Genomic DNA, 25711 nt, shown 5'->3' with positions numbered 1-25711 from the left:
AGTAGCGGCAGAAGAGAATTCATAGCAATGGCCAGCCCTCACGTGCCAGATGCAGTTTATTAGAGTTCATCTTAGACATCATAGAATCATAGACTCATTTAGGTTGGAAAAGACCTTTAAGATCTTCAATTCCAACAGTTAGCCTAGCACTGCCAAGTCCACTGCTAAACCATCTCCCTAAGCACCACGTTTACCTGTCTTTTAAATACCTCCAGGGATGGTGACTCAACCACTTCCCTGGGCAGCCTGTTCCAATGCTTTCTTCTGTGAAGAAATTTTTCCTAATATCCAATCGAAACCTCCCCTGGCACAACTTGAACCCGTTTCCTCCTGTCCTATCAGTTGTTGCTTGGGAGAAGAGACAGACGTCCACCTCTCTACAACCTCCTTTCAGGTAGTTGTAGAGAATGATAAGGTCTCCCTTCAGCCTCCTTTTCTCCAGGCTAAACAATCCCAGTTCCCTCAGCCACTCCTCATAAGACTTGTTCTCCAGACCCTTCAGTAGCTTCGTTGCCCTTCTTTCAACAGACTCCAGGACCTCAATGTCTTTCTTGTAGTGAACGCAGTAAGTCAAGGTGCGGCCTCACCAGTGCCTGCTGGACACACTATTTCTGATAAAAGCCAGGATACCGTTTACTTTCTCAGCCACTTGGGCACACTGCTTGCTCATATTTGGCCAGCTGTCAACCATCATCCCTAGGTCCTTTTCTACCAGCAAGCTTTTCAGCCACTCTTCGCCAACCCTGTAGTGTTGCAAGATGAAGGTCCTGCTGATGGCTGTTGAACAGCACAGGGTAGCAACATGGTAGAAAAGCAGAGCTTGTGCTGGTTGAAATCCTGCACTAACAAAAGTTCAAAAACTTGATGTCAAAGCATTAACAACAAAAAACCTCACATGCAGTTTAAGGCCTTCTCAGGAAGGTTTGGGTTCTGTTCTGATTCAAAAAATCGAGATTCAGGCTGCTTTTTTGCTTCAGGTCCAAGGTTCTGGTTCTGCTTTCTGGCAGTAACAACATGTGCTGGTCACCAACCCAGAGACAGACCAGGCTATAGGAAAATTTGGATGCCCTTCATGAACAGAATAATAAAATGGAATGAAACGTGGTAGTATAAATGCTGTGCCACGCCGATGGGGAGCAACAAGAAGAATCTTCACGATGTGCTGAGAGCTGGAAATAACAGAAGAAAAAAACACGGAAAACTGTCAGAAAACTATCAGCCACTCAAATTATAAGGCAAAATGTGCATAGCTGTGAAAAAGGAAAGTAACGCAAAGAATGTAAAAGGGACGCGTTTCCAGCAAAGATACCTGAATACTACTATTTTTAAAAATGATGAATTTTCATCTCAAATGCTGTGTACTCTCTGTGTACTCTTAAGGAGATATGAATTCACCCTGGACCACAGCTACTCGGATGACAAAGAGAGCACAGAGCCCCGCTCTGACACGCGACTGAAAGAGTGCAGTGTACTTAGTCTGCAAAAAGGAAGGTCGCCAGGGAAAATGACCACACAGGAATCAGATCATAAATGACATTTTGGAGACAGAGATACAACCTAAAGGACAGGGTTTTTTACAAAAAAAAACGCAAAATGGTATAAATGGATCATGAATACATTTAACCTGGGAATTAGAAAAATATTTTTAATCCTCACAGAGTTTTGAGGCTCTGGAACAGCTTTTCAATGGGAGTAAAGGTAACAAAAAAAAGTCAATCATTTCAAGATGAAGACTGATAAATTTGTAAATGAAAGGATAATACATCTGGTGACCTGCATCAGGGAGAGAGTAGCCAAACTGTCCCTGGAAGTCCTTGCCAGGCCTACCTATGTTTGTATCAACAGCCTCAGAGAAACAGGAGCTCTGACTGGTACAATGGTGCTGTAAAAAGTTCTGAAACCTAACTTTGGAAATCCAGATACCACCATTATTAATTATTTTACTGCTGCTAATTTTAGTGAAAATCTCTTTGGTAAGTCAGGGTTATGCAACAGTGATGTATTTTCTTTCTAAAGTGGAATATTGAGTTGTCTCAGCCATCAAAGTTGCTATTTTCTTAACACTCCTCTGGTCTTGCATTTTATTTTTTTTTCATTTACTTCGTTTCTGGACATGCCACCTTCAGTCAAAAGTCTTCTTGTTGAAGGGCAAGGTTTCTCTGAGATCTTATTTTATATCTTTAGAATTTGTCCGACTTCAGAAGTTTTCAGATAAATTCTTCATATCTTTTCCGATTTATCACTGTCAGCGTGGCTTAGTGGGGCCATATATTCTCTTCTATGTAAAATTATAGACTGTAACTATAGTCATGCAGAGTTTTCAAAGCAGAGATTCGAAGGCATTGTCTTGACTGCCACTGCTCTAATTGTTTCAAGAATAACTTTATAATATCTGCAATCCCTCTAGGCAGTAGTACAGAAAGGAAAGACATAGCAGCTTTGTTTTTCAAAACCTGTCATGTACTGTAAGCAGTGATGAATCCAGATACAGAATATCAAAAGACACACACAGTGTTCCCCTTCATTAAACACGCATTTGATTTTAAAACATGTATTGGCTGCCAATTACAAACACACTGTTTTCTAGATCAAAGAGTCTCTGTGAGGTACAAAATCATTGACGGTGGTTGTCATCACAGCACTGGGTATGTATATTCTTTCAGGATACTTTAAAGAGGTGCAGCCAAGTGTACAGCCAGGCAGCAGAAGCAGACCAGCCTGTAAAAGGAGAATTCTTGGCAAGAAAAATTAACCTATCTGAGGCTCCATGCTGCTGCCACTAGGATACTCGCAGTTCCTGTGCATATGCACCTATAAGTAGGTGATTTATACATCCACTGCACTGCAGTGTGCAGCGTTAAATATATCTGCCGGTTTGGAAGAAGCAAGGGGAGTCGACGGCGATGCTGAACATGACTCACTGGATTTCAGGCGAGCAGCTGGGATGCTGAGCACGCACAGCCGTTGAAGAACAGAATGGAGGTTATCCACCCTGCACCCTCCCTGCAGGAGGACAGGCCGTGAGCCCTGGGGCTGTGGAAGGCAACCTAAGGAGGAAAATCAGAGCGATTTTAAGGTGAGGCAAAACTGCTGAGCTCTCACTGTTACTCTGCTGTTATCAACTGTCTTTGAAACAAGGCTAGAAATGGCCTGTGTGAAAGATGACAACCGCTCCGCTGATATGAGCTGGCTTGTCAGCTTGAGTTGGCAGGAGTTTCTACAGTTAACATAGCAGTTACTGCTTTGCTGATGACCTCTGTAGATGTCAGCGATGACATTTCTTTTCATTCAACATGCATTGATAAAACCTCAGGCACATTAAAAAAAAAAAAAAAAGTAAAATGTCTTTAATACAAAAAAGTAAAGCATTTTTACAAGTTTTGAAATGCCAGGATTGGGATTGCCTGTGGTGCCTTAATTTCCACTTGTTGTCCATATTCATATTAATATAGTCCCTAATTACATGATCATATAAGCCCCACAATGCTTAGGGCACAGGGTAAGTGTGGCAACTGAGCCTGTTTTCTGCAGCATCCTTTCTCGCTTGCTGCAGAAATGGAAAGCTGTGTGGTTAATTAGTCTGAAGACTACAAGAAGAGAGAGTCCCATGATGTAAAAATCACATACTGCTGCCCTGACGAGAGCTGTTTCAAAAGCTGTTCCCAGCTGCCTTTTCACTGTTAATCTGTGCATCAGATGTGCACATGGCTGGGGGCCCTGGCTCATTTAGGAATGCTGGTTGTTCTTTGACACTTGGCATCTGGACGTTTTCTAGTTGCAAACCTGGGGTGCCAGAGCTTCGGCTTCTGAAAGGTGAAAGATGTGTTCATAGTTAGGTAGCAAACTGAGGTTCAAAAGCAAGCTGACCGACAGACTGACGCACGCTCAGCAATAACCTAGAGGGCCGTATCTCAAACCCTTAGAAGGAAATGCAATATAAAATGCTTCCCCACCAATAAGCACCACCCATTTTTCTCACGACTGCAGCATGACCCTTGTGAAGGAATAATGTGACTGTGCAATTAAAAATTGTGTCATAGTGCACATACGTAACATGGCTAAAGGCAATTGCTCTACTACAATGTGAGCAACACTTTGTGTAATTTTTTATGCTTAACTTTGCAATATTAGCAACATTTTTTCAAGAATATTTGCAAGTGTATTTTATAATCATATATGAAAGGTACTCAATCAGGCTGAAGTAAAACAACAAAATTCCATATCTTTCAGGACATATCCTTTAGGATCAGAAACTGATGATAGAGTTTAAGGTTATCTAGTTATGCCAAGAATATACAAATCACATTTCCTTGAACAAAGCAGAGCTCAATCTTTGATTGCCGAAGCAGAAGAGATCAACAAGTTAGTTGGGATATAGTGAATGACTGTCTATTTATGGTATGATTAAGATTAGGAATTTCCAGGACTTACTATAGGAGATTAATAACAATTACTTACATTTTCAGATGTACTGCAGTTTGGCTATATTGTCTGATATTATTGTATACTTTAAACCAGGTGCCTACAGATTTATTCTCATACTGTATTTTAAAATTTTTATACTTTGTCAGTATGGAATTCTGAACCAATGCGAGATTTTCATCTCTTTTTGGAAAGGACCGTACTTTCACTATATATTCGTACCATAAAACATTGGCGCTATCCTGATATTACAATAATACAAGTAAACTAATAGATACCACCAGAAAAAGAGAAACACAGCATATCACTTTTACTGTAAATCACTTACTAAAGCTTAATGAACAAATATCAGTGGAATTTTCTAAGGATAACAGAAATTGGAGGGGGGGCATGTTCAAGGAAATTAAGAAAAATTAGCAAATATTGGGACTAATCATTTTCAGTGGAATTATATTGATATTTAATGAGATGGTAATCAGGCCAACGGTTAATAATTTATCCTTGGTTTACTAACATTAGTTCTTATAGTATTACAAATATAAATGATATCCACATTTTACAAGTGAAGAGAGAAAGAGCAAGCAATTTGCCCTGGCAATTGAACAAATTCTACAATCAGAAGTACAGAAGCTCAGCTGCTGCAAATAATATGCAAAATATAAACATGAATATATACATACATGCGAACATTTTGCTCTATTTAGGAGTATATTATCTGTATTCACTCAGAACATCATAAGCATTTTTAATCTCAGTTTGAGTCCTTGCAGTAAATCCTTACTGTAATAAGAATTAAATTTCCATTTTAATGTATGTCAAATAAATTGCATGAGAGGTCTCACCCCTATGGGGTGAATAAGTTTGTATTAATAGGTGGTAGTTATACATACACTATGCTTGAAACTTTGTTTTGTGAAGCCATTTTCGTTTTTTTTTTCCTTTAGAACCAATTTTTAAGTAAACCATGTGTGCGTTGGTGCCAACAGACAAGGGAAGCAGTTTGGTTTAGAATACGTGAGCCAATGAAGAACTGTGTATCATTCTTCCAAATCCAGTGAATTACTAATACCCACAAATTTAAGGAAGTCAAAACGCCAGTGTCAATATAAATAGGCATATGAATAGGCATTGAAAGGGCCAAAAGAACCAAAGAGGAAATTGGCACAGATGTAGAAAGCTAAGAGGAGTTGGGTGGATCAAGACTAAAGAAATAAAACTGGGAATCAAGTGATACTTGAACAAGGCATTTAAGAAAATAAGTAAGAGTCACAGTGCGAAATAGGAATATTAAAAAGAAAATAAGAAAAATTATGAAATTAAAATGTGTGTTTTCTTATGTATTTTCTACACTGCCCAAGGGGCAAAACACAATCTTACGTTAAGACAGAATGTATTTGGTATTTAGCTCATTGTCAACATGATTTATGAGACGAGGACCAGATACTGAGGGTGAATAAATAGCAAAGCAAGGTCCTATGGCATTGGTGGCAGAAAGGAAAGTGGGGAGCTGCACAAGATAGTATCACGGTGACGGATGAATGCAGATACGTTCTGTTTTATTTTAGTATGCATTCAGTTCTATGATAAACATGAGTTTCAAAATGCAGCAAATTGCATACATAGAGGATAAGCAAAGAAACATTGCTGTAAGAAGATTTTACATTTATCTGACGAAGTGAACTGCAAATTCAACATTGAAATTCTATATATTTCACTAATATATCTCCATCAGCTATGGAAAAAGAAACATCATGCTAGATATTAAAATGCATACTTTAGTGTTCTTCTTGCATCACATATAAACTAGCTTCACACTATTTCTTCCTCACTTTACGACAGCCCAGTTAACAGCCAAATCCTTCAGATCATGGACCTGCCTAGCTGTGAGCAGCAACTTAGTAAATGGCAAACTAACAAATAGCCACATATCCCAAATGTATAAACACTTAAAACCTCTCCATGTTGCTAGATGGAGAGATGCAATTATAGTGTGGTTAACTCCACGTACGCAAAAGATAGGTCTGCACAGCAGCCAAGGAATAGGGTTGTCATACTCATTGGTAGTTTGGTGTTTGAATACCCACAGCAGTGAAGTTGCAGCAGCACAGACTTCACCCTCACGGAGCAGAGGACATTTACGCAGGCCAGGGATCACAGTGCCCACCTGTATTGCAACAGGCAACTCATCTGGGTTAGGGATGCTGACATCTGCTGTAATCGCATCTTTCTATGATCTCTAGATATGTCTTCAAACAAACCCAAAGGATCTCTAAGGGAGGTACCTGAGAAGACCGAAAAGGTCTTTTGAGTGACAGAAGCAATGATAAAAGGCTGATTTGTAGTTCATGTTCTAAATGCTCCGCTTGTTTGAGCTTCTTAAGTTATTCAGCAGACTTCACAGAACTTTCACATTTGCAGTTTGCTTTTCAGGTGTGTAAATTCTGCTTGGAACAAAGTTTGTAACATTAAAGCTTTACTAAGTAATCCCTTAAGGATAACTTTGAAAAGAAGCGTTTGTAAGGTAACAGAATGGAGACATTTAGCCTGAGCTAAAAATACACACTCACTTCGTAGCCTGGTGTACAACGTTAACTTCAGATGGTGAAAGAGGGAAAATAAAATCCCAAGGACAACTATATTTACGGACTGGGACTTCTATTCAGAAAACACAAGGTAAAACAGTTTTAAGCTTTGGAGAATTGTCTGCCTTTGAATTTCTAAGTAGGAAACCTTACAAGGATATAGAAAGGCCTGCAATAGTAGGAAGCCGAAGTAGATTAGACACCTCCCTAACAAAAACCTGATATTGCTTAAATTTTTCAAAAATAATAATAAGTTTTTAAAAATCACTGAGAATCCTACAGTACGTGTTAAATGATCCATGACAAGAAGGCAGATAGTCTAATGGAATGAAGAGTATTGTCTTCTAGTCTTATATACATGTCGAAGAAATCTATAACCAATCTTATTCTGTTACACAAACTACAAAGGTGGTATTTTTAGGAAACGTAGTGCCAAAGTAAATAAAGGCCTTCTTCAAAGGAGTCTGGCAAAGCAAACAGAAAAGTAAATACTTAATTTTTCAAAGATAGTACTGCATGAGGACTTATTACGAAAAGGATGCAATTCTTTTATTTAAAATTAAGTATAAAACAAAGGTATTATATTCAGGAAGGGATAGTATAAATTTCAGAGTAAAGCTCAGAAGAAAAAGACAAGTGATTAAACTGGATGTTAGATGTAAAAGAAGCAAGGACAGTAAAGGGACATCTAGGAGATGGAAACATTCCCAAACACCTCTCAACATAATTACTGATGGGATGAATATTCTCACAAGGTAATAATTGCACTCAGGGTTCTTTGTTTACAGAAGTACAAAAACTAACACATTTTAATTTTAGCCATATGCTTTCTGCTATTTTCTATTGTTTAGCTCTGTAGCGCCCTATTCTTTCAACCAATATTTAGAATCACAGAATCCCATAACGGCAGAGGTCAGAAGGCACCTCTGGAGGTCATCTGGTCCATCCCGCCTGCTCAAGCAGCGCCACCTAGAGCCAATTATCCAGCTCTGTGTCCTAGCAGCTTTTGAATATCTCCAAGGGTGGAGACTCCACAACCTCCCTGAGCAACCTGTGCCAGTGCTCAGTCACCCCCACAGTAAGAAGGCGTTTCTTGATGGTCAGATGGAGCCTCCTGTGTTTCAGCTGGTGCCCATTGCCTCTAGTCCTGTCACTGGGCACCACTGACAAGAGCCTGGCTCTGCCCTCCGTGCACCCACCCTTCAGGTTTTTATATACATTGAAAAGATCCTCCCTGAGCTTTCCCTTCCCCATGCTAAACTGTGCCGGTTCTGCAGCCTTTCCTCAAAGGAGAGATGCTCCTATCCCTTCAGCATCTTAGTGGCCCTTTGTCGGACTCTCTCCAGTATGTCCATGTCTCTCTTGCACTGGGGGGCCCAGCACTGGACGCAGTACTCCAGGCGTGACCTCACCAGTGCAGAGCACAGGTAAAGGATCACCTCCCTCAACTTGTTGGTAATACTTCTTCTAATGCAGTCCAGGATACTTTTGTCCGCCTTTGCCACAAGGGCACACTGCTGGCTCATGGTCAACTTGGGTGTCCACCAGGTCCTTATCTCTCAAGCTGCATTCCAGCTTTCCAGCCAGGCAGCCCCAGCATATATTGGGGGTGTCTGGGGTTGTTCCTCCCCAGGTGCAGAACTTTGCAGTTCCCCTTGATGAACCTCATGAGGTTCCTGTCAGCCCATTTCTCCACCCATATAAATCTCCAAATTATAATTCCTGGAATCGTGACAGTTGTAACCTACCAAGTGCTGTTGAACAGCTGAGTGCATTCCTAATCTTAACTATGAATTTACTTCACCTTCTAATGGATTTGAAACAATAAAGAATGGTTATAGAAAATGTAACAAATTACATCACTGTAGAAAAACATTTAGCATAATTCTTATTCAAATCCATACAAACAAGAATTAATCCTCAAAAAGTAGCTATTGATCATTGTTTCACAAGAGATTAAATTCAGGGCATAGCAAACATTGCCAGGGCAAAAAGACAACCATATTCAAGGTATATATATATATACACTATATGTATACACATATATAGTATATATACTGTATATATATACGCACACTATATATACTATATATAGTACATATATATATACACTACAGTATAGTATATGTATACATATAGCATATATATACACTATATATAGTCCCAATTATTCCTTCATGCTGGTAACAATAATTACTTTTATGCACAGCTAATGTTTACTATAAACTTCAGAACGAAAATACAGTACAAAACAAAACTGAGAAGTAAATGTTGTATTTTGATAACCACCTCAGGCCAAATCAGGGTCTCGGTGAAGTCAGTATTAAAACTCACACCAATTTCAACTAAATCAGTATTTCATGTTTCAAACAGTTGCAACTGGCTCTTACAAACATAGAATCTTGGTGAAAACGGGAAAGTTACAGAACTACAATATGCAAAGTACCTCTGGCAAACAGAATATAAAACTTTCAAAGATTATTTCACAGAAATGTAGGGCTAGCTGAGACCTTGGGAAACCATCCAGACTGATGGCTTCATTTCTGTTGATCTCTTCTGCACCTCCTATAGTTTGTCTACATCTTTTTAGAGTCTGGTGCAAAACCCAGACACAGCGTTCCAGCCGAGGTCTCACCAGTGCGGAGCATATCAGAATAATTTGCTTCATTATCTCATTCATGACCTTCCTGCAAATATCTCCCCAAAACCACATTGTTTCACTTTTGTGAGACTATCATATTTATCTTGCTTATTTATATTGTATTTGTCTTATATTTATCTTGCTATCCAGAATAAGCTCTAGATTCCTTCTGCTGAATAACTGACAGATGGTCGTTCCTCATTTGCTTCTGATTTTTGCTTCATAAGTCTTGATTTTCCAGATCTAGTACATGAATTTATCCTGCTGATTGTGGACCGTGATTCCAATTTGTTAAGATAGTTCTGCCCTTCACAGTGCTTGCCCTCTCTTCCAGCTTGCTCTTACTCATAGATTTTGTAAGCACATTCTCCTTTCCACTATCCAAGTGCTTAATTATAATATTAAATAGAAATGACCTTAGGACAGACTCTGCTGGAACCTAACTTAAAATTCCCTCTCAGTTTGAAGCAAAATACTGAGAACTCATCTTTGAGAGTCATTTTTCGCTCTGCCTCTAGACTCGACTCTATTGTTTGCTTGCAACATGGAACAACGTCAAATCCATTTCAAATGGCAAGATACATCGTATCTCCCAGACTCTTTTCAATGGTTCTCAGTGACAGGACGAGGGGCAACGGGCACAAGTTGGAACATAGGAAGTTCCGTTCAAATACACAGAAAAACTTCTTTACGGTGAGGGTGACAGAGCACTGGAACAGGCTGCCCAGGGAGGTTGTGGAGTCCCCTTCTCTGGAGCCTTTCAAGACTCGCCTGGATGCAGTCCCGAGTGATGTGCTCTGGGCAATCCTGCTTTAGCAGGGGAGTTGGACTAGATGATGTCTAGAGGTCCCTTCCAACTCTGAAGATTCTGTGATTCTGTGATCCCACAACCTCATTAGTCATGAAGCCAATTATTTCCTTTCAATGTAGCTGTTGGTGCCTCTTAATTCTCATCTCTTAATATCCTGTAGGTTCACAGGCTGAGAACAGGAAGGTAGTGCTGTGTCTCTGACTCTCCTACACCCATCCCTAAGGCCCTCAGCACTGCTCTTCTCTTCCAGACAGTAGTAAGGCTCACCTGAAGAGCAAGGAGGAGAAACCCTGGTATATAGCCCTACCAGTTCTGCTGCTCACTCATTCCCTGTTCCCCAGATCTGCAGCACCTCATGTCTAGAGAAGAGAGAAGACATTGCAGATGCACAGGGTGGGATGGGGGAAGTTGCAAAAACTGCCTATAATAGCTGGGAACTGTTCGTCTAGAGTAAATTTGATCATATTCTCCAAGTTTGAACAGCTCTCACATCCTTTAACCTGTTCTGCCTTTCTTCAGACTAAATTTTAAAAGCAAGTGGAAAAGAAAGCAACTAGATCAGTTTTTAAAATCGGTTTTAAAAATCCAGGCATTCATATAAAAATGACATAGTTTAGTTCCTAAAATGCAATATGATTTGTTTATAAAGAAATTAATAATGCATTGCAGGAAGATGATAATAGTTTCGTATTCATTTCAATAGCAAGAGAAATCAAATGAGTCTATGATACGTACCACCTATTTCTCTCCTTTTCAGATGAACACAAATCAAGGAACAAGTAGCAGAGATGAGGAAAAGCAATAAACTACAGCACCAATGTTTGAACAGTCACGTGTTTTTCAAGATATTAAAACTCCTGTTTTAACTCTCCTTCTCCTTTTCTTCCTTGCTGCTAAATTACACGGTTGATTTTGAGCACATATAAAAGTTTGCTATTTAAAGGCATTCCAGAGAAAGTAAGTCTCATTTTTCAGGACTGAAGCAGGTAAGAAGCTGTGAGGTGTGATAAAGTGGTAGAGTTAAAAGGGGGTGATCTGCATAATAACTGCTTACATCAATGCTGAGATCAGCGAGTGCTCTCAAATCTATGAGCGTTAAAAAGAATTTGGGCCCACTGATGTGAACAATACTTTTTAAACAAAGATTTTGATGTTTGAATCACAAATAACACAATAGTAGAATTTCCTAAAAAAACCAAAGCCACACACAACTATAAAACATATCTTTTAGGTGAATGGAATGTCTACTTTTAAAACCACACTTACCCTCTTAAAAATAATAAAAAAGAACAGAGAGAAGTCTATAATATTTTCCTTCAGGAATTTCTTAAACATTCTTTTACTCAGGGCCAGATGAAAAGCATTCTGCATCCTCCTACCTCCTATGAGAAAAGCATTTTGTGTAATTCCTAAGCTCCAAAGGATTTCTCAAAGATATAAGACAAAGAACATACATCTCACCCATATCTTCTTTCTGGTGTACAGAAAGAAATATTCAAATATTCAAAACCCTGAAATCCTCCGATGCTGTTCTACGTATTGGTATGAGCATTGGTTAAAATCCCTTGTGAATCCACTTCAGTGGAATGAATTAAGTTTACCCTTGCATATATGCATGTGTATAGTATGAGCTTCTGTGACATTTTCTTTTTTAAAGTAAAAATTTACATATGACAGATGTTTACTTTGTTTGCCTTTATAGTGCTGGGTAAAAACACTGAAGTTGTTCCAATATATGGTCGTAATATTTTGTCTTTTTTTTTTTGGCAGCCATCAGATTGCTTTAACTTGGTTCAAACTCAAAAGAGTAGTGCTGTAGTAGCGCGAAGGTCTGATCTCATATTACATCTAATGTGATGTAAATGTTTCTATCACAGTTGTCCTGTCTTGTGTTACTACTCTCTCACCCCCACCCTTGCGCTTACCTTCAGGAAAGGATCTCCCACCATTCTGTTGGATTTAGTGATTGGGAGTATAAGAAATGCCTTTCTGGCTCCAGCCAATGGCTCATGTTCTCCCCAGACTCTGCCTCTGACAATTGCAGTAGTAGCTGCCACAGAGGGAGAATAATCTCTGCTCAGGATAAATTTTGACACAAATTTTAACAACAGAAGACAGGATCCAGGACAGTGCCAGATACTCATTGTTTGAGAAAATGATCAATTTTGTGATACTTTTCAGAAAATAAAATTATTTTAACATTCTCTTAAAACAGACACATTCTATCAACTCGTAATAGGGACAAGGAGAAGATCTCTCTCCTGTTTGCCTCACTGCTTTACATTAGCTTTTTGTTTTTTGGTAGTATGCCCCTATTTCCGTGACCTTTCCTGTTGAAAATACTTGGATACACATTATTATAACTCCATTCAGCTTCTCTAATTTGAAAGATGCAATTCCAGATGTGGCCCAGTGTTTACCTCCTGAGCACAATCTCATGGTTTCCAGTACCTTGGTAGGCATCCTGTTAGTTTTCATAGCTTGACCTTTTTTTCCTCATTGCATTCACTAATGCATTGCTCTCTCTCCTCCTCTCAGTAGCATGAATATAGGATATATGTGTGGATTTAACATTCATGAACTTGGCTTGCTGTTAAGACCTAGAGATTGGGATATGTAGCCACTTACAAGAAATGCTGTATAGCATAATAATTTTTCTGCAGAGATGGTATTTCCAGGCTAGGGTCTTTCTTTAAAACTGATGTATTCAAATGTCTACTATAATAACTGAAAAAAAACAAAGAAATAAAATTAATGATTACAGCATGTCACTGGCATGGTAAATGTCACATGTTTACTCTTCAACAGTCTTCCTCTAAATATTTTTTCTCTGTGTCATTTTTTCCTTATATGCTGCCACCTAAGATTGCATATACCTAGTCCTTAAACCAACCTGAAAACTTCAAGAATGGTTACAGTTTATGACACTACTATGCAATCACAAAGCAGCATTTATGTTTTTATTACTATTTTTGATACTTTCCTTGTATTCTTGACAGCCATACAGTTGCATTCACTACCTCAATGACAACCTCCCTGCCCCACCACAAAACTGAATGACATAATAGACTCTGCAGAACTTCTTTACTTTTTTTCATCCCCCATCATAACATAATCAAAGATTATTTGCTACTTCAGGCACTGCCATCCATACGGACTACCAGTTTTCATTCACGTGACTGCAGATTTGCTAAAGATTGTGTTTTTTAGAGCATTTGCTGCCAGCACTTAAACCAGAGGGCTGCTCAGAAACTGCCTTCAAGTACTTTCTTATGCGCAAACAACACTAAATGTTGGCAATAACGGCTGTGGTATCATTGGCACAGTTACAGAGGTAAGAAATTAATTGATCAGTTTCTGCAAGATCTTTCAACAATCAAAACAGATAGATAGTTTATTGTTCTTAGTTCTATACCTATTGCTTGCTCCACTTCTTAAGATACTTGTCTAACTCCGGAAGCCCACAAATGGTTCAGTCATTGTGATTTGTCAACTATTGTGCATCAAGGTACTAAATTATTTGTCAGAGCTTTCAGAGATATAAGGGACAACTGCAATTGCATCTTTTGCAAGTGGTCTTGCAACAAGATGATTACAAAGCTTGTAAGTCATGAAGTCATTATGCCACTAAGTCATTAATTCTGCGGATCGTAATAGCATTTGCAAATATACATATACTTTTACACTGGAAAATGTGATGCTGATCTCTGTGAATGAAGGCTGAGAAGGTTCTTCTTAAGGAGGCTGAGAGAAGTCCAGGAAATATGCTTTGATGTTGCCCACCTGACATTCTGAATGACTGAAATGTCATAGCTATTTCTTCTGAAAATAAATGATAAGGCCATCTCTGACTTGGACTAGTAGAACAGTCTGAGAGAGGCTTTAAAGAATTTGTGGACATAACATTACATTTTAATCTCTTGGGAAGCTGAGGAGAAGTGAAATACCATAAAATAAAATGTCATCTTGCAATGATTTGTCAGTATGTTCAGGATTACAAATTTGTGTCTGCTCTTATACATTTCCCCAGGCCTCAGGTTTGCAAAGATACCACCTTAAATATTGTAGCATTGAAAATATGCTACTTCATAGTTAGAAAAAAAAAACTACTGCATTTGATGAATGTTTTAATGTTTTCTATGATAACACTTTGACATTTACTTCAGGTACTGTCTAGCTCTTTGCAAGGCACTTCGTAAATATTTTTTATGGTGACTTTTAAAAATCAGGTATGACAAATGTTACAGAGAGGCAGCAGGAAGAGGAACCAGACTGACTGCTAAAAGGATTGGGGTTGGTGAGGTAAACTATTAAATTCTTATCGTTGCGGTAAGTTCTTAACTGGGCTCCTAACGGTCCCTATTTTTACAATGCAAGGATCATATTCAGAAAGATTACTGACTCACATCCACTTAATGTAATCATGTCAACTTGCACCTGACAAAAGCAACCCAACTGTAGTTGTAAGGTGTAAGACAAATGTAATTCAAAAAGAAATATTTACCAATTGTGGTGTCTCCTGCAAGGTTAATAGGTCAAGCATTCTTGGTACTAGGAAGACAACTGAAGACAAGATTGTAAAGCTGAGTGCTTATTTCAAGTCCATGATTCATTAAACCTTTGGAATTCAGGTAGCCTTTTTCCCCTGAGAAAAGCTCTTGGCTTTTAACAAGTTCTCATATCAAAAGCAATACTCGTCTCCAAGTCTTCAGCTAGCAGAAGCGATGGCTTACGACAAAGATGTGGGCAGCTCGTCAAAAAGCAAGGAATCACAATTAGATGGTTCTTTTTCTTTTAGAAGCATTTCATATCTTTACCATTGACCTGTCATGAGGTTGTGGCTAAGATACAGCATAGTATCTCAGTTCAGAATTCCCTTGATGATCTCTAGGAAAAGCCTGAAAATACTATTATTGAAACATTTCATCCCCAGAACTTTTTGAATCTTTTCATAATTCCTGAGTTGCTAAGGTCATTGCAATGTAACGCCATTGACATCACCATGAATAAAACTCTCCTGTGTAAACAAGGTCCCACATAAGACTATCCAGTGACTTCTAGTCATTTGAATTTTATGAGACAGAACGAGAAAGATAAATTAGCTAAAGCACACCTTGATTCCAAATGAAAATACAACTTAGCACTGTAACAGCTGAAAGAACATAAAAATTGAGTAAGTGAGACAACAGATTAGAAGTCTTCATCTCTCCCATGAGGTATACATATGAGCTAGAAAAATATAAATGCTTCAATGATTATACTGCATAATGCTTCTCTCTCCACCCTTCCATGTTCAAGTAATATGTTAAAAAACTGAAGGAACACGCAAAGGTAGATTTGTTATTCAATGTTCTTTTGATTTGATTCCTGTAGTACCACATGGTAGAAAACATGCAAATACCGATTCTTTTCTCAGCTACACTATTACTGGACATCTTAATGTACTTTCTCTGAAGTCAGTGAAATTGTAATGGTTTAAGTCTTGAATTACTAACAGAAGGAGTAATGCCAGTATCCATCTGTATAACTTCTAACTCGGGTAATCCTCCCACTAAATTCAGTGAAAAAATAATCTGGCTAAAATATAGAAAATCAGGCCCATAATCACGATGCCAGAGAAAAGGTGAAAGTTCAGATTTTGTGCTATCAAGTAATCTTATATGAAGGATAAAGGCTTTAATACCTCCATCGGAGATGTCTTTGGACAGTACTGCCATTTTTCCCTTCCTGAGGATGTTACAGAAACAAAGGGCGAGATCAGACCACACTGGTCTGTCCATTCCTTGGCACAGCTAAGAATGGGCACCAAGGTTGCTTTTGTTCCCCTTCCTGACTTCTGCTCTAGCACAGAAATAATCTAGCACAGCAAAAATCTTGGCTGGAAGACTATAAAACATAGTGCTCATGTAGTTTTTCTGTAGTTTTTTAAGCAGTCTACTCTGCAAGTTAATTTATCTGTAGACAGAGTTGTTAGCACTTTCACTCGCACACACTCTCATTCTTGTGTTCTTAGCAGACGCTACATGGTGAGTAAACAAGCCCTGAGCTTGTCTTCCATACGCAAAATGGAGCTACCTTAAAATTACACCCTGACCATCAATTTTCTTCTTGAATAGTTTCAGAAAATAGGATTCTTCTGCTTCTGATTTGAGTAGCACTCATTTGTCACTGATTTGATTTACAGAAGAGTTTATTTCACGTAGTTATGAAAGTAGCTTATACACAGGCTTAGAGCAGTGAATGGGCTTAAGTCGGCTGGAAATGTGTGGAAAGAGTTTCAAAACTTTTGGAGGAGCTAATAAAAACTACAATCTAGCAAATAAACTATGTCTGAAAACACTAAGATAAAACAATTGAAACTTATTTTTTTTTCTCCTTAACTATATATAATAAAAAGCAGTCATGGCATCTGTGCAACAGAGGATTGTTGCATCCAACTCAGATTCTGTATGTAATGTCCCAATTTCACAAAAGCCACCAAGGAAAATACCCAGCAAAGCTGAATACACAAGTGAGACAAAAATCCATTTCCTCTTACTTGAGTAACGATGTGATTACTCAGTAACCATAGTATCAACATCAGAACTATTAGTACCATACAGGTTTTTAACAAGCCTCAATTTTAAGTTAAAACCACAAATGCTGGTTAAAGCCAACCATAAATTTTGTAATTAGCACCATTTTTCTGGTGCTTTAATAGGTGGTGTTTACATAAACCATTTATGTTAATGATTTGAATATTTCAGTTTCAAATAAACTGGAATAGTATGGGCTTAGCTGCAATTGGAAGCCTTGTTCCAAACACAACATGGCATTTATCTTTTCCTCACATTCTCAAATTAATTTGCCTAAGAGCTATCTGTACTAGAAGAATTTCCACCACTCCCCTAATTTGGCATAGCTGCACACCTTGTGACAATGCAGGACAGCAGCACTTTCTTTCTGGACACCACCCCCATAAACAACACTGACAAACTATCAGAGATTTTGTGTTGGCATAACAATATATTTAGGGGTTGTCAAAACATTGTCCCAGTAAGCTTAGTAGTATAGTGGCATGATAATTAAGATGAGCTCAAGTTCTACTGAAGGCACAAAATCCACTTTTCTCACATGAACTAGCAAAGCAGAAGCTCCCCAATGGTTTTCAGCTTCTTAGCCATGCAGACTGGAGTTCTGAAAAATAGTTCTTCCTCTACTTAGATCATGCAGGTTAAAACCACACTTTTAATTTAATGAAGATGAACAAATTTACTCAGCATGTAGGGTTTAAATATGACCTATTCTATACAGGAAATTAATTCAAGGTGGAATAACTGTTCTATCTACAGTTCATCAGTATTAGAGTATCAGTCAATGAAATCAAAGCGCTTCCAGCATAGACACACTAGGTTTGTACCACTGCAGTAAAACTATCATTTCTGCAAGGAACATAATAAGAAGAACACAGCTTTATCTAAACGAGGGACACATGTTAATGACAGAAACCTCGAGTGTAGACATCTCATAAAAATGAGGTGCTTCAGCTTAATTGTTTAAAAACAATGGTAAAACACATCTAGTAGTTTAAAGTCAGCTCAGTATTTCTGAATGATAACAAGTAGGAATAAAAATTCATTCTGCTTAAGTAAATCGTAAATAGTAAGAAGTCCCTGACTACTGTAAGTGAAATTCTGGTAGTTCTACTTTAATTAAGGCTGAAGAAACTTAATTTTTCCATGGACTACTTAGCATTGGTTATAAACAGACACTCCATAGTGGGTATAAATAAATACTTGTAGTTTATGAAGCAGTGTAGTAGCATAACAATCCTGTTATTGAAACAGGTCGTTCACTCATTTCTTATGTGGTGAAAATATTTTTAGAAACAAACCTACAAAAAAAACTTAAAAATTAAGCACCTATCTCAATTTGAAATTCACAGGTCATTTACGGATGCGATAAAAAAAGAAAAGAAGACAAACACAGAAACTTTCCAGTTCTCTAAACAAAAAAATTAAATCACACAGTTAAAATATATTCCCATATCTTCTATTCACCTTATGCAAAAATATTCCAGGACTTGTACAGTGTAGGTACTGCAGTGTTTACTGTAGGAGGGAACGGTTAACTTTGCACAACAACTCTGGAGGAACTACGTCTCATTAGCTCAGCATCACTTTGCTTAGGTCAGACTCTCCAATATTATTTTCACATTATCGTTCAATACAAGAGTGTATGGGTTGTCTTTCAATTCCAAATCCAGTTTTGAACTCAAACTCATTACCTTTGCTACCCAAATCAAAGTGACTCTTTTGAGTCTCATTAAAAACAGACAGACCAACCCTCCCCACAGTTTCCGAATGCTGGATGCTTTTGACAGGATATTTTTCGTGAAGTGGCCCAAGTTATCAGCAGCGACATTTTGAATCAGATATTCATTAAAGCTCAACCATCAATTAGGCATGTGATTAAAATTGGCTTTTTCCAAGCATTGTCAGGTTGTCATACAGAACACCCAGTCTTTATAATCCAGCTGTTAGCATTAGAAAGTTCAGAATCAAGATGATACTTTTTGTTTTCAGTTGAAAACTGATCCACAGTTTATGGAGAAGAGATGCTTGTTGGTATTCATACTGCAGGAGGTCCCTGGCCTCCTGTGTGCCATGTTTACTAGGTGTGGTCTATACAAACAGGATTTAAAAAAAAGCAGACATTGCCACAAAAATAATTTACTGTAAATACTATCACTAGAGGGTTTTCGCAGCTTATTGCAAACATTTCAAGAATTTTAAGTTGAACTGCAAGGTAAGAGCAACAAAAAATTAAAATGTATAAGACTATCTTATTTACCCATTACAATACTGATTTGGTATTCAAAACTGCATCAGTTCTCACCGAATGAAAAACATATTCCAACACTTCTTTCTTTTCTCATTTTCTTGGGATTTCATTTCAGTTTCTTCCCCTCTTAAAAACTGATGCAGAATATTTAGTCTTGCATTTTTTTAACATTCTCCACACCTGCTGGAGGCAATATTCTTTGAATCCTTCACAATATTGATATCAAAACACAAAATCATATTGCCAAGTATCAAACCTTTTAACAAGGACTAGGTATAAGGGTACCTCTTTCTCTCTCTCATTGCTTCCTCATCAATGTGATCTTGTCAGGACCTGCCTGGGAGGGCTTGGGAGGAAGATGACAAAGACTGAGCTACAACTGCCCAAACAGGCTGTGCAGATCAGGGCATCCCTTTATTTTTATAATTAAGAAAATACAGGTTTATAATGAATGGGAAATGCAGAACAACAGTCATGTTAACTGAACCACTAACGTAACTTTTTAATTTTATTTTTTTTTAGGCAAAAGTCCATCAGTAATTGCCTGAGTAGCACCACTTCCAACAGTGTTATTTTAACATTGTAGTCAAGGATCTCAGCTCATTTTAATGCTGGACTGTAAGTGTGGCAAGCTATGTGTTCAGTGCCTGATGAAACTGTCATAGAAATATTAGCACTCTCAGTGAATAGCTCATATAGACTTAGGGCTGAAAACGCTTGAGAGCTACTAGTTTTAAAATCATGTTCCAAGACTTTTATTATACAATTCTTTATATGTTTTATGCTTTTCTATTTCCTTTTCTTAACTAAGAGCATCCTGACCTACTAAGTCTTTTCTGTCTCTGACCTACATAATTAGCTGTTAAAGTGAAAGAGCTACTTTTCCAATGCTTTAGTGCAGACTACACAAGGTCAAAGTAAAATGTCACACAGGTCAACAATACTGAGTACCGAGCATCTGCCAGCTATTCCTTTCTGGACATGAACATTAAATTCAAGTGTAACTGTTTCTGTCTTTATTTCAGGCACCTCTAGAACATTTATCATCACAGTGAGTATAATAACTACACGTAGATAGAGCTTAGTTTCTGCAACAGAAATTGTACCTTAACATACATAAAGGACATCATTCACTTTGCAAACCTTATTTTTATTCTCTGAAATTAACAAATTTCTTCTCACTAGGGCTTCATATGGGCATTTTCAGATCCCCTTGCACTACTGCAAAGCAGATAAGCCAGATATTAAGTAGACGAATCAAAAGAAAATGCAGTAGAGTAACAGATGCAGTGTTTTATCACAAGTGGTACATTTATTGTTCTTCAAGCTAACAGAACCATATGAATGCTAAATTTCTCAATTAAAAAAAAACCAACAAAAAAACCCAAAAAACAAACAAACAAACCAACCAAACAAAAAAACCCCCAAAAACCAAAAAACAACCCGCACCACTTTCCAGTCTGATTATTAGCTATTTAGGCCCCCAAAATACAAAGCACATGCACAGCAAAAGCTTGACACCCACCCAGAAACCTATGCCAAAGTATTTTTCTACAATGTCATAATTCTAAAATCGATTCTTTTTGGAGGCCTAATATATTATTTTGAACACTTGGTTTTGGCAGAAATTTTTTCTAATTTTTGGTTGCTAAAAAAAGCTGGAAAATGCAAATCCAAAGCACTGGAAGACAATAAAGCAGATAAAAAGAACCTGAAATGTGTGTCTTTCTCAAGCTTCTGATTTTTAAGCGACATAATGATTGCTTGTGACCTAAACTATGATTTCTGAATGCTTGAGATGTCAATATCATAAAAATGTGAGACAGGATGACTAGTAAGATATCAAGATTTGTTTCCAAGGCCCAGTCATATGCAAGGATCAGAGTGACAGAACTGTTCATACGACACGAAGTCAGTATCCTGCACTAAATGCACGTGACATCTATCAGGATACTTACTGCAGATCCTATAGTATGACAGAAGTGACCAAACAACTATAAGCAGCTTGGCTTGGAACTAGAGGCAATTTAGCTTCAGCAACAATGAGCTATTTATATGTGTGGAAACAATATGTATGCAGAAACGCTTACTGGGGCTGTCAGAGCAAGGACTACTGTGCAGGACACGTGGAATGTCAGACTCCTACAGGCTCATGTACAGCCTTGTAAGGCAGCGGGAAATACCAGAGGGCTGTCAATGTTGCCAAATCACTGAACTTCAACCTTTTCTAAAAGAACTTGAGTTTTATAGGGTTCAGTCTTCTTTGAGCAGTCTCCCTCCTAATCCAAATCAGAGTCCCTACCTCACCATTTGTGTCTTCCAGGTACAGCAGTAATTATTCAGAGCTCTGCATCAACTTGGTTAGATCATTTCTGCTTATTTGCAAATAACATGATTTGAGCTAACTCAGCTATTTCTACTCAACACTACACTGTGTCACATAGTCATGCAGAGTGATGATCCAATGTTCAAAGTGTGTTCAACAGAAGGCCCAGATACTGTCTTTAGTATTATACAAGTTTATATAAAAATAGTCATAGAACAGTAATTCAAAATTGACAGAAAAGATTCCACTGTGATTAAGTGAATGAAAAGGGGAAATAAAAAGCAAACCTCTCAAAATCTCTTCCAAAATGAACCATTATATGTAACTTCCTTTCCTATCTTCCTTTAACGAAGACTGAGAAACCATCTCATTAATAAGAAAGTTGAAGCGTGTCAACCTGCTTCCAAAGAGATAAACAGAAGGTGTGGGATGATGGACAACAGCATGTACGGGCAATCAAAGGAAGATTCCAGTGATGTTAACAATAATGCAGTACACAATTTATTTTCTCTCAAAGTAGATAATTTTCTCATTATTCTGCTGACATGTGAATCTGGAGTAATCTACATTCGTAGCAGCAAATACCTGAAGCTAAGATTAAGATCTGTAAATAATATTTTTCAGCAACTGACACTATAAGTCAATTCTGAAAGTCTCAAATTCAGCTATGTAAAGAACTGGACTTTTCCAAAGGCTGATGAGGCAATTATGTTGCCCAAATTCACATGCTTCCGCCTATCAGCTCTACAGCATACAATAGCAAGTTAAATGCCTGTTAAAATTTCATTGTTTTTCATTGTTTTCCTCCTTCCAAAGGTAAGGAAGGAATACAGGTGACAATTCCACCTGTATCAAATTCTTCTTTAAATCCCTCTCCCACTCCCCCCACCCCTCTTTTTTTTCTTTAAATTTCATTATAACTTGTAACATAGAGCATTTTCTTGAACAAATCTTTGTTCAAAAAAGTTTCTAAGACATCTTAGGGCTACATGATCTTTTGTAGATAGCCACCCCAAATAAAATTTCAACACTCTTACCTGACTTAATGCCAAATCTCTGATTTGGTGGCTTTCCAGCACCTTTTGGGTTGGAATGTGAGTTATTCTTATACCCCTGGAGAGTTTCCAGAGTATGCTTTTGTAGGTCAATCTTCATTTTATGTGCAGCCACAAGAAACTCTCAACAAAAAGGTCTCAAACACAGTATCTCCTGTTTAATTATGCTAAATGACTGGCATCAGGCCTAAACACTTGAATTAGCTTAGCCTGGTACCACCATCCCAGTATGCAAGTCCATTGTCCAATGCCTTGTTTTTTCTGAGCACCGCCACCATCTGTGGCTACAGGCACCTCCGCTTATTTTGTTCTGTATAATTTTTTTCCAGTCTATTGTGGCAACTATAGGGGATATCCATGTTTTGAAAAACTGTAGGCACAAAAAAGTTATGAACACTCAGATTCTTACAGAAAGTTCCTAATTTCAAGCAGATACCTCGCATAATTCTGATCAACAAGTCAAAGAATGCCTCTGCAATGGAGGACACAAAAGAAACAGTGTAAACTTTAATTCAGACAATTCAGTTAAACAAGGGTTTTCTGAGCAGGTAACTAATGATTCCACTAAATAAAGAAATAAACGTTTCATTTTGGAAAAAAGATTTTGAGGGCTTTGCTTCTTTTTTCCCCTGACAAAAAACATTTCTTAACTGTTCTTAAGTCAAGTGCCACACCAACAGGGGACACCAGCCATGTGGCTTGACATAATACCCTTTACATCAGTCCTGTTCAGGAAGGGAAGAAAATATCAAAAGCAGAGAATAAAATGGAGACTTTTTTCTTTAGAGAAACATGATTAATGAAATTGTGGATAAGTTTTTGTACAAAGGTACTCAGAAATACTGGAATCTTCTCTGTTCTCCAACACTCCATCCTCTCTCATTACACACAAGTCACTGTGATAAATCAGAGATGACTAGTGGTTTTCTAGACACCACTAAAAAAACTATGATTCTAATGAGAAAATGATTTATACATACAAAATGATGATTTTAACTGAATACAAAGAGATGTCTATCAACACAAGACTAAATCTAAAATCTAGCCATATGGTGAAAAAAAGTTAATATTCAAGGAAAGTAGAGAAAAGATTAATGGAAATTCTCAAAGATCTAGCTAAATTATTGCTAGTGAATACTCAAAAGAAACAATTAAAAGCCAAAAGTATATTTTTTAGTCTTAGACATCCTTCTTTATTCTGTAATTGATATCATTTCACTAGTAGGAGTAATGTTCACAGATAGAACAGTGGGATTTACTATACTATTACATAAAAATGTATGGCCTGTACTATATTTCAAACTGAAGAGACCCTAATTACCAGTATAAATCAAAACATTAGACTATGATGTTACCTTTCTATCCTAAATCAAACTACTCAGGAAGGACATCAAACGTATCTATGAACATAAATATCTATTAACATACTAATCTATAAATTTACTTCAATAAAGACATTTCCAATCACTCTGGCAATGAAAGTTGACAGTGTGACAGTACTCCAGAATATTCAATATTACTTAAAGTAATTTTGGTAATTAACGCATGAAAGAGGTTTATGCTATTTATTTCTTTGAGTAAAATCAAGAACCTAAACTTAAAAAAGGGAAAGTGCTACTCATGTAACATAAAATCAGAAAGCACAACATACTCATTAAAAACTTAAAAAGATTCTTGTTCTAATTTTGGTTTCCCACCAATATATAGTAAGACTTTTGAAAGGAAAAAAAAAATTCATCATTAAGACTTCTGGCAAAAACTTTAAACCAAAGATTTAGTGCCTGATTTGCAAGTAGTTTAATATCCTATATATACATCTAGATCCAAATATACATTCCAGCAAAGACACTGCAAATGAAACTCATTCAAAAGTTAATTAAGGGTTTTCTACACATGGAACTGTTCCTGATTAATTCCATATGGGGCCATTCTTATTACAGAAGTGCCTCATTCCACTTTAGTTAAAATAAACTGGTTTGTTCAGGAATGAGAGTTGCCCGTACATGGAATTAATCAGAATCATTTGTAGACTATTTTAATTACTTGTGACCAAATAGGATTTAAAAAAAAATAAAAAATCAGTAGGCTTTAATTCACAAGAAGTTTCGTGCTGGCCTAGATATCTATCTGTAGTGATCTCCTTGTAGGAGCATCTTAAATTAAACAGCTGATCAAAAAATTTTATTTAATAATGAGTAATATTTTGACCTTTTTCGATAGCTATAGAAAAAAATATAAAAAGGAAATAGCTTTTCACCGTAGTGAAAAGACACACTAGTCTTAAGTTTCTGTAGAAGGGCTTTTAGGTTTCAGGCCTCGTAGCTGTCTCTCTCCTCTCGCTTCATAAACAAACTGATCTTATTTGAGGGTCAGGACTGTTTCATAGTCCACAATAACTGCATGGCAAAGATTACATCAGCAGATGGCACACAGGACCAGAACCTCCCTCTTTTCCTCTGTCTTGCAGAATAAAGGGACTTGTATGCCAGAGAAACAGCCCCACCCGCCAGTTTGCCATACATGCAGGAAGGGTTTCAGAGAGCTTAGGCCACAAGACTAGTATGGCAGATAACACAAGAGCATCACCACCTAATATTGTTGGTATAACACATGTCTTGACTGGTAATAGATGTGTAAGACTTGTACATAGCCCATTCTCAGTACTTGCCATTCCTCTTCTTTGTTTCCTTTGATTCAAACATTTTTGAATGCTTGAAAAGTAATGATTTTGGCTGCTGGTTCAGATGACTGATCACCAAATGATACTGTGATCCTGTGGAAAAAAATTAGGGAATCTAAAGTGGACTTTGTTTTTTATAACCCTACGCCAGGAGCTTTGTGAGACACAGCACAATGATAACCCTTATGTCAACAACTTGTTGACTCCCTTTAGCAACAGCATGTATAGGAAGCTATTGTCCTTCCTAAAGGATGCTAGCTGCTTTAGAAAACAGGCGGAGGTATGAAGTTTGCAAAAGATTTTGTAGGATTTACTTACACAACAAGAATTTTTGGCATAATATGCTTGCTATACAGACTGAATGCAACTTT

The 25711-nt window shown here is 37.5% G+C and overlaps 1 protein-coding gene across 2 annotated transcripts in view; it reads left to right on the top strand.

Annotated features, from left to right (window-relative positions):
* The first annotated feature begins 2829 nt into the window (after window positions 1–2829).
* Window positions 2830–25711, top strand: part of DAZL (deleted in azoospermia like) — a 48362-nt gene continuing 25480 nt past the window's right edge. The window contains exons 1-3 of one of the 2 annotated variants that reach the window (XM_063323907.1): window positions 2830–3076; window positions 11214–11442; window positions 14686–14758. The gene's annotated coding sequence lies outside the window, so the exon portion shown is untranslated. The remainder of the gene's footprint in view (window positions 3077–11213; window positions 11443–14685; window positions 14759–25711) is intronic. The other variant, XM_063323908.1, reaches the window with a different exon arrangement.

The sequence above is a fragment of the Chroicocephalus ridibundus genome, chromosome 2 (assembly GCF_963924245.1).
Source record: "Chroicocephalus ridibundus chromosome 2, bChrRid1.1, whole genome shotgun sequence".
Lineage (NCBI taxonomy): Eukaryota > Metazoa > Chordata > Aves > Charadriiformes > Laridae > Chroicocephalus > Chroicocephalus ridibundus.
This window is presented reverse-complemented; position numbering and strand designations above follow the sequence as displayed.